The sequence below is a fragment of the Notamacropus eugenii genome, chromosome 3 (assembly GCF_028372415.1).
Source record: "Notamacropus eugenii isolate mMacEug1 chromosome 3, mMacEug1.pri_v2, whole genome shotgun sequence".
Lineage (NCBI taxonomy): Eukaryota > Metazoa > Chordata > Mammalia > Diprotodontia > Macropodidae > Notamacropus > Notamacropus eugenii.
In genome coordinates this window covers 200,970,802-200,981,230 of record NC_092874.1, presented here as the reverse complement: position 1 = coordinate 200,981,230, position 10,429 = coordinate 200,970,802, and positions in this window count along the sequence as shown.

Below are 10,429 nucleotides of genomic sequence, written 5' to 3'. Positions count from 1 at the left end.
GCAAAGGATAGGAGACGATTTTTAAAATTCCACATGAGGGAAAGAGCACTACCCTGGAAACTCAAGAAACCTTGATCCAAATCCTAGTTGTGTGTCCTTTGACAGGACCCTCCTTTCTGACCTTTCTGAGCTTCAGTTCTTATCTATAAAATAAGGGGTTGGACTAGAGGACTTCTGATGTCCCATTTCTGACATTCTGAGAATCTAAGTAGGAAAAGATAAAATTCAACTCAGTTTCTAAATTACACTGTTGGGCAAAAGGTAAACCACTGGAGGAAAGGACAAGGCTAGTGAAGCAGCCTTGAAAACTTAGGTGGTGCAGTGGATAGAGCACCAGTGCAGGAGTCAGGAGGACCTGAGTTCAAATCTCACCTCAGACACTTGACACCCACTGGCTGTGTGACCTTGGGCAAGTCACTTAACCCCAATTGCTTCATTCTGGGTCATCTCCAGTCATCCTGATGAATATCTGGTCACTGGATTCAGATGGCTCTGGAGGAGAAGTGAGGCTGGGGACCTGCACAGCCCTCCCTCACTCAAAACAAAGTCAAGTGCAAGTCATGTCATTATTTCTCTGATGACATGGTCTTCTGCAGTGAAGGACAAGCACACACAGCTGCTCAGGGAGTGAGGAAAGAGGATGGTGGTGGTATGATAGGAGGAGCCTTGAGTTTAGCTTGAGGCAGAGGATCCAGTGTTGAGTTCTAGCTCTTCTCATTGCTATCCATTTGCAAATTATTTCATTTCTTTGGGCCTCGATGTTTTCATCTATAAAATGTGAGGGTTGGACTAGATAACCTTACAGGTCACTCCAAGCTCTAAATCTTAGGCTCTTTTGTAGATAATGAGTTATACAAAACTTAAAGAATCAGTCTGATTTCAGAGCCCAAGGCCTGGAGTTAGAAGGTCTTAATGCCAGTTTTGGTTTTGTCCATTTCAGATAAGAGTGAGGCTCATCTGATGTTCCCTCTTCTTACCTCCCTTCCTCTATAATAGTATACTTTCATTCTCAAGCACTCCAGTTATAAGAAATACCAAGTTCACTTTGCTGTCCTATTTACACTTGTTCTATTCCTTTTAACCTTTCTTCTCTTTCCCCTCTTAAAACCCTCAAAACAGAGCTGATCTACTCCCTCCCCCTCTACCTCCCAGCTGGGCACCTCTGCTTTTCTTATTTAACTCTCTCAGTACCCTTTGAAAACACTAAAGTTCTGGAGGGACGCTTGTTTCTTTTCCTTTCATCAGAATGTATTTATATTACATCATCATACAGCTCCTTCTGGTTGCTCAAATAAATTTGCCTGTCAGGGTTTCTCTGGACTCTTGTATTTGTATTTTTTCTTAACAGTTTTTATTTTTTATTCATATCTGATTTATTAAGCATTATATTCTCTCCCCTTTCCCCAGAAAAACACCACCACCACTACCACCTGTATAACAGATATGCGTAGTCACGCAAAACAAATCCCCATGTTGGTCATGTCAGGAAATATCTATCTCATTCTGCATATTAGTCCATCACACCTTTGACAGTAAGTAGGTAACCCTTGGAATCATGATTGATCACTGCATTGATCAGAATTCTTAAGTCTTTCAAACTTCTTTTCTTTTTATAAAGCGATTCAGGTGTTCTGTGGCTGTTCACTCTACATCAATTTATTCATCTTCCCAGGTTTCTCTGAAACCATCCCCTTCAGTATTTCTTAGCAAAACAGTACTTTATTACATTCATATGCTACAATATGGTCAAGCCTTTTCACAGTTGATGGTTATCCTGTTAGTTTCTAGTTCTTTGCCTCTATAAAAAGAACTGCTATAAATATTTGTGTATATAGGGGACCTTTTCCTCTTTGATCTCTCTAGGAGTATGGACCTAGTAGTTATACTGCTGGATTTAAAAGATTTTTACAGTGTACTGACTTTTGGGCAGTTTCAAATTGCTTTCCAGAATGTTTAGACCAATTCACAGCTTCATTTGTTTTCCCGAAGTTCCTTCCACCATTTATCATTGTTCTTTTTTGTCAGAATTGTCTAATTGGGTGTGATGTTGAATCTCAGTTACTTTAATCGTTATGTCTAATTATTAGTGTTTTGGAACATTTTTTATATAACTATAGATAGCATGTATTTCTTTGAGATCTGTTCGTTCATATTCTTTAACTAACAATTGGGGAATGGTTTTTACTCTTACAAATTTGAATCAGTTCTATGTATGTCTTGGAAGTGAGACCTTTATTAGAAAAACTTGTTACAAAGATTTTTTTTTTCCTCCAGTTAACTCTTTCCCTTATAATCATACCTATACTGGATTTTTTTTTTCTGTTTTTAATTTTATGTATTCAAGATTGTCCATTTTATCTTTTGCGATTCCTCTCTGATCCTTGTTTAGTAATGTGTACTTTCCCAGTCCAATATCAAATTGCTTTGATGATTAATGTTTTATAATATAGTTTGAGATCTTTATTACTTAGACCTCCTTCTTCCTACTTTTCATTATTTTCCTTGAGATTCTTGATCTTTTCTGTAGGTGAATTTTCCCTGCTTCTAGGAAGTAGTCGTTTGGTAGTTTGATTGTTATGGCACTGAATAAAGAATAAAAAGAAATAAAAATTACTTTAAATATTATATTACATGTGTATTTCAGAGTTCCAACTCAGTTCTAATCTTTTTATTAGAAAAGCTGAGAAACTATTCCTTTAAAGGTCCATTCCACTTCTCCCACACCCCACCCAGTGGACTTATAGTTAGCTTTGCAAGCTAAATTATTTTGATTGTAAGTCTGTCTCTTTAGCTTTTTGAAATATTGTATGTCAGATTTTCTTCTTATTTTTAATAGTAGCTGCCAGGTCTTATGTCATTCTTACCTGGCCCCTTGGTACTAGAACTACTTCTTTCTGGATGCTTATTCTTTCTCCCTCTTCCCCATTCTCATCTAACTTTGGAAAACAAACAAACTCCTTTTTAAAATTTGTTTAATGTTTTTCTTCAATATGAGAATTCTAACTTTTGGCTCTGACATCTCTGATAACTTTTCCTTTTAGGAAGTGATTGGTGGATTCTTTATTCACCTTATCCTCTAGTTCTAATAGATGTGGGCAATTTTATTTATAATTTCTTAAAATATAATGTCTGGGTTTTTTATAATGGATGTTCATGGAGTCTGATGATTCTTGAATTCTTCTTAACTTGCTTTCTAGGTCACTTGTTCTTGATAATCATGTCCCTTAATATTATCAATTTTTAAAAATCTTTTGATTTTGTTCTAATATTTCTGAATGTTTCATGAAATCATTGATTTCTGTTTGGTCTATTCTGGTTTTCAAGGAGTCCATTTTTTGGCTAAGTTTTAATTTTTCTCTTCTAAGCCATTTATTCTCCTTTTAATTCTTTCCCTTAAGAACTTTTATTTCATTTTAAAACTTTCTTCATTTCTTCTAATTATTTGTGTAGTCCTTATGGAGAATCTATTTTTTCCTTTGAGTCATTCCTTGTAGTTGTTGTGGAGTTACTCTATTTTGGAAGGATCTCTAGATTTGCAGTAATTTTTTATATTGGTCTATGAGAGTGCTAAAAATTGTACAGTCTGCGAACTTTGGCTTATAGTGAACTTATAGAAGAATATGAACAAGAGTTGCACAGAATGGGTAGACATGGATGGATCGTGGTCAGCGTTATATCACAATCCACGAGAGAATGGATTCATTTGTATATATATGTAGTGGAGTATGGGTTGGCAAAACTTAGTCTGTAGACCTTGTCATGGCTTGGATTATACCATCCAAGGACTGGCCTGACTTAGTTGAGAGGTTCAATACTAGAAGATTTTCTGCTGGCTGATGTATTTTTTGCCTATACCAGCCTCTTCAAAGGTGTGGAAGAATTGGAAACAGCTTTGCTGTATATCCATGTTTATTAGGTTGGTCTATTGTAAGACCCTACAGGGTACCATTAATCTATGTCATATTATACCATCTGGTTCTTGTGACTGGTTTTTATTAGAATGACTTGACTTTTAAAATTCCATCTTTTTTTAAGGGGACCACATCAGAGTTATAGTAATTCAGTATTGAAATTCTGCAACATTCTTTTGTATTTGGTATTTTTGTGTATAAAGTTTTTTAAGGGATCACTAAAAGCTTCTTTTTAAGCATTCATTTAAACAGTTTTGAGTTCCAGACTCTCTCCTCTCTAGATTCTCCCCCTCCCATTGAGAAAGCAGGCAGTATGATTCACATTATACATGTGAAGTCATGCAGAACATTTCTGTATTAAAAAAAAAAGACAAGGAAAATAAAGGAAATAGGAAATAGGTATGATTCAAATTGCACTTAGAGTTCATCAGTTAGTTCTGAACATGGATAGCATTTTTCATCAGCATAATTCACAAGCTTCTGTTCCAGTCCTTTATTTTAACTCTGTGTGTCTTCTCTTTTAAGCGTGTTTCTTGTAAACAGCATATTGTTGGATTCTGATTTCTAAACCATTTTGCTATCCACTTCCATTTTATGAGTGAGTTCATCCCATTCACATTCACAGTTATGATTTGTAACTGTGTATTTACATCCAACCTATTTTCTTCTTTTTATCCTCCTCAGAAGTATATTTTGCTTCTGACCACTGCCTCCCTTAATCTATCCTCCCTCTTGTCACATACTCCCTGCCTTTCTCTTAACCCATCTCCCTTATACTTCTGTGTTGGATAAGATGGATTTCTGTACCCAACTGAGTGTGTATTTATATTCCTCCCTCTTTGAACATAAGTTTAGATGAGAGTGAGGATGAAGTACTGTTCATCCCCTCCCTGTTTTCCCCTCCACTGTAAAATTCTTCCTTGTATGCCTCTTTAATGTGAGATAACTTTCCCCATTCTTCCTTTCCCTACACTCTTCTCCTAGTACATCCCTTTTTTTCTTCCTTCCGTTTTTAATTTGAGGTCATCCAACAAAATAGACTAACATCCATACCCTCTAAGTAGATCTAGCCATCTAACTGCCCTAATGAAGAAAAAGCTCTCCTGGAGATTTTATGTATCATCTTCTCATTTGGGAATGTAAACATTTTAACCTTGTGAAGTTCTCATGATTTCTTACTTACATTTGCTTTTTTATGCCTCTCTTGAATCTTGTGTTTGAATGTCAGATTTTCTGTTCAGTCCTGATCTTTTCATCAGGAATGCCTAGAAGTCCTCTGTTTTATTAAATGTTTGTTCCACCACCAAACAACCACTCCCAGAAGATTATACTCATTTTGACAGGGGTGGTAATTCTTGATTGTATTTCTGGCTACTTTACCTTCCTGAATATCATATTTTAACACTCCCCCCCCCTCACTCCTTTATCATAGTAGATCTTCTACCATCCTGATGGTGGTACTACAGTATTTGGATTGTTTCTTTCTGGCTGCTTGCAGTGTTTTTTCATTACCCTTCCTGTGCCCAGTGTCCACACAAGGATCCCCTGTATTCTCTTTCTTACTGAGTGTCCAGTACCCTTATTTTCTCTGGGCAGTGGGAGCTCCAAGTACTGCTACTACTACTACTTCTGCTGTTGTTGTCATGGTTGCCTCAAAGGCCCCAGAAGCTAATGTCCCTGCCATGCTCCTGGCCAGCCACCAACCCAATGTCACAGACCTTTCCTTCCAACTTCCAAAGTTGTCCTGGGCTGGGGAAATATCTGACCCCGACCTTTTGTTGGTTATGCCACTCCAGAATTCTATTTGATGCATTAAAGTTTTTTGGAGAGGAATTTTGGGAGAGTTCTGTTAGAATGCTCACTGTGCTACCATCTTGACTCTGCTCTCCCCCAGGGTGTTATCAAAATGTGTTTTAGATATTTTTTAAAAAATTTTTTCTATTACAAAGCATTCCTTTTTCCTCTCTTCACCTCCCCTCAACTGGAGGAAAAACAACCTTTATAACTAATATACATAGTCAAAACAAATTTCCACATTACCTGTGTGTCTGATTCTGCATCTTGACTCCATCACTCTTTTCCAGGGAGGTCTTATTTACAGTGTTATTGCATAAATTGTTCTCTTGGTTCTGCTCACTCTCTGCTTCATTGCATGTAGGTCTTCTGAAGTATGGCATAATAGTATTCTTTTACATTTACGTACCATAATTTGTTCAGCCATTCTCTAGTTGGTGGGACATCCTTTTAACTTTCTAGTTCTTTTCTACTACAAAGAGATGTTATGAACATTTTTTGTGTGTGGATCTTTTCCCTTTTTCTTTGATCTCTTTGGGGTATAGGCCTAGGAGTGACGTCACTGAGTATGATTTGGGGTACAGAGTATGCACAGTTAAATAACTTTTTTGACCTAGGTCCAATTGTATTCCAGAATGGCTTGGTCAAACCTAGTCCCACCAGTAGTGCATTAATGTTTTCCCATTTACAACAGAATTTGTCATTTTTCTTTTTTGTCAAATTTGCCAGTCTGATGGATGTGAGGTGGAACCTCAGAAATGTATTTAGAGCATTCATTTAGCAAAAGGGACTTGTTTCAAATCTGTATGAAACAAGAAAGAACTTGTGTGAAATCTGTGTGCTCTGGTGTTAGTTGGGACACTGCTGTAAACATGACACAAATTAGCTCATATGTTACCTGAAGCATCCAGAAAGGCATAGTAATCTTGCAGTCAGGTGTGATATCTGAGGTCCCGCTTAGTGGCATACTCTTTGGACGATCAGCCCGTTAGCTCCCTAGTTCCTTTCTAGTGTTATGCCTTTTAAGAGCCTTCCTAAAACCTATACTATTCCCATAGGTCACTAGAGGGCGCTCAGATTGCAAGGGTCTAGGCTTTTCTCTGGCTCTGATGGTCAGGTTTGGAGTTATGTGATGGAATATTATTCAGAATATTTAAAAAAATGCAAACTTTATGGCTTAGGAAACCCAAATTCATCTTTATGTTTTCCTTTCTTGTCACAACTTCCCCAAAAGTCCTTTCCTACCCAACCCTCTTAATAGAACTAAGATATCCAAACATAATGTGACTTTATAGTTTATTGAACAGTGAAAATCGGAAGAAAGAAAAGGTAAGTTAATTATTCTCATATAGAACTATATTCTACCAGCCATCTTCTAACACTTCTCCCACTTGGCCTCTCAGTATTTCAGGTATAACCAGGAGACTTCCCAGTTCCATTTGCCTGCAGTCAGTAGAAAGGAAATGTATATGTTTAGGGAGGGTAGCTGGAGTAGGGAATACATATGTCCAGAACCCTTGCTCCAAATCTCAGGCTGTACCAGAAGAAATAAGGAGAATGTTGGTAAGAAGCTCTCCCCCCCAGCACATGTCATCATAGCTAGGATTCCAAGATTAATCTAGATTGCCTCCAGAGTGCAGGTCTGGTAGTCTTGGTCTTTTGAATATTGAGCTGTGGCATCAGTCACAGTTATATTCTTGTTACATTTTCACCTTATGGAGTCCTTATAATTTTCAGTCTATTACTCAATCAGAATCCTAGTAGCTGTATGCAGACTTCCAAATCACTCTCTTTCTTTCCTAAATGAGTTCACTTCTTGGTACCCAATTTCTTCTCTCTAACTCCTGTCCTCATATTTGGTGACTTTACTGTACATATTGATTTTCCTCTTTCTCAGTGCCTTCCCAGTGTTCTTATTAGCTTCCGTGGGTTTATTTTCCATCTCTATGCTGATGAGTCTCTTCTACCTGTCCATTCCTAACCCCTCTGCTGACTCTAGTCTCATATCTCTAACTGCCTTTCAGATACCTTGAACTGGATGTCCAGTGGATATCTTAAACACCATGTCCAAAATGGACCCCGTTACCTTTCTTCCTAAATCCTCTCCCATCTAAACTTCCTTATTACTATTAAGGGCAACACCATCCTCCCAGGCCCTCCAACTATTGATTGTCTACCATGCTTATAACACTTTCCCTTATCATCTCTGTCTCTTGATTTCCCTGGCTTCCTTCAAGTCCCAACTAAAATCCCATATTCTACAGGAAGCCTTTCCCAACTCCTCTTAATTCTAGTGCCTTCCCTCTGCTGGTTATCTCCAAATTATACTGTGTATACCTTGATTGTACATATTTGTTTGCTTGTTGTCTCTCCTGTTAGGTTGTGAGCTCTTTGAGGTCAAGGACTGTCTTTTGGTTTTTTTTGTATATCCAGCACTTAGCACAATGCCCGACACATGATAGTCACTTAATAAAATATTTATTGAATGACTGACTCAATCCAAAGTCAGTGCTTTTCACTCATGTTGTCATTAGCAGGATCATTTCCTATGGGAACCATCAAGCCCTTCGGTTGGAAACAAAGTGGCAGCAGAAGGAAATATGAGATAGTCAATACTGACATAGTGGGCAGATCTTATGCCACCTCAGTACCATTTCCCTCCAGTGGGACTATCTTAGGGCTATAGAGCTTCCCTGTTTCCTTCTGTAAGAACTTTTGGGAAGAAGCACCCACAATATTTGAAAATCCGGTATCCTCCAATTCCATCTAAGAGGCAACATGGTATAGTAGAAGAAACAAAGAATTTGGGCACAAAGGACTTGGTAATCATACTGTGACCTTAGACAAGCTGCTTGGTGTTGGTCACCTCTGTAACTCTGGGCATCTCTCTGTCTCAGTGTCCTCATCATTCTTACAGGATTTCCTTGGACTAGATCATTTCCAAGGCTCCTTCCAGTTCTAAACTCTTACATCTGACTGTGCCAGTCTCCAAAGCTCTCTTAGACTTACCCCTGGCCCTTTATTTATGAAGCAACAGAAAGAGGCTTTACTGAAGCTGAGAAAAAGTTTATTTTTCTTCTTAAGAAAGTAAAAGCAAAGAAACAAGTGGGAGTACATCATTATAAATATCCATAAATATCAAGTGATAGAAAACATCTAAATAAATAAATAAATACTTTTTCTTCCAAAGGAACACTTCTGGAAATTACAAGGGATTGCTTCTCTGTTCTGCCAAAGAAAGGCCTCCCTAATGCTGCCGCTAGTACTGTAGGACTCAAACTGGCCAACTATAGAAACACTTCTTGGTTTTCCATCCATTTCTCAGTGTCAGGGACTCACCAGGAATGGATATTAATGATTCTAAAACAGAATGAGTATATTCCAAAAACCTGTTGTGCACTACTGTTTAGTGTTGTGCATAATTTTGTCATGTATTCCAAAATAGGGACTTTAAGCTCAGCTTAAAAAGAAAAAAAAAAAGCAGAGGGCTGTCCCTCTAGAAAGTGTAATAGAATGTTTGAGGTTGCACCAGTGAGAACATGATAGGAATGAAGGAAAGTAAACGGGAGTGAGGCCTTGTCTGAATCTGTTCTGCTACTTGATATAATTTGTCTGCACTGACCACCTTAGGGAAAGATGTAGAAGAGGAGAGAGGGGCCTCAGGAAGGAAAATTCAAAGTCAGAAATGGTAGGCTGGAACAAGATCTAATAAATGAGAGTTAAGCCCCAAAGTCCAAGACTTCTAGAATTTCCACTTTTTGTGTCCTGTACGGAGTTTTCTTTGGCTTCACGTCCAGAAATCAGGATAGCCTTAGGGAAGTGAAGATTAATAGGTTGTCCTTAGACTGATCTTTTATTTACTGTTTCTAAACAGGTTAGGCCCCAAGACTGTTTACCAGGTGGTTTCTCAGGATTACCTTTGAGGTTGGAAAATCATAGGATTCTAGCTTTATAGGTCTCATCCTGATTTGCAGAGGAGGAGGGGAACGATGAAAGGGTATGGATCCAGCAGAAAAGCAAAGATTAGCCCCAGGGTGTGCTAGAGTTTGTCTACTACAGAACCAAGTCTGTGTACCCCTTCCTGCTGTCCTCCATTCTTCATCTTAAGCTCAGGGAAGCCACAGAAGTGATGCTTTTAGTGTGAAGTAACTTAGCAAGCTTGGAGTTAATAGAAGATAGTGGGTAGTGTTTTAAGAAATCCACCTTTAAGGGCATGCTTAAGCCAGAGCAGCAGGAGGGAAAGAAAGCACACATTCCTCGCCCATTAAGAAGAAAAAAGATACAGATCTTACAGTCTTGTATTCTCTTGTCCTCTTTGACTCCTTCTCCAGATTTCCCACTGATTATCAATAGAATTTAAACTCTTTGAAGGAAGAAGGTTTCCTTTTTGCTTTTGTATCCCTGAGGTTTAGTACGATGTCTTATAAATAGGAGTCATTTAATAAATTTTTGTTGAACTAAATTGGATCTGAGATACATAGTCTGGTCTGAACTCAGAGAACAACTTCAAGACTGAAATTGGCCATTGAGAAAGAACCTCAGAAATCTGCTGAGCCACAGAAAACCTTAAACAGCTCCCCTCTGTACACAGCATTTTTATGGCATTTTGCTAACCCTGGATAAGGAAGTTTGTTAAAGACTTCTCTGAAGAGTTCAAATTTATTCCTAGCAAAGGGAAACTGCAGCCTGAACTGAATGGCCTCAAATTAACGTCAGCTTAAAAA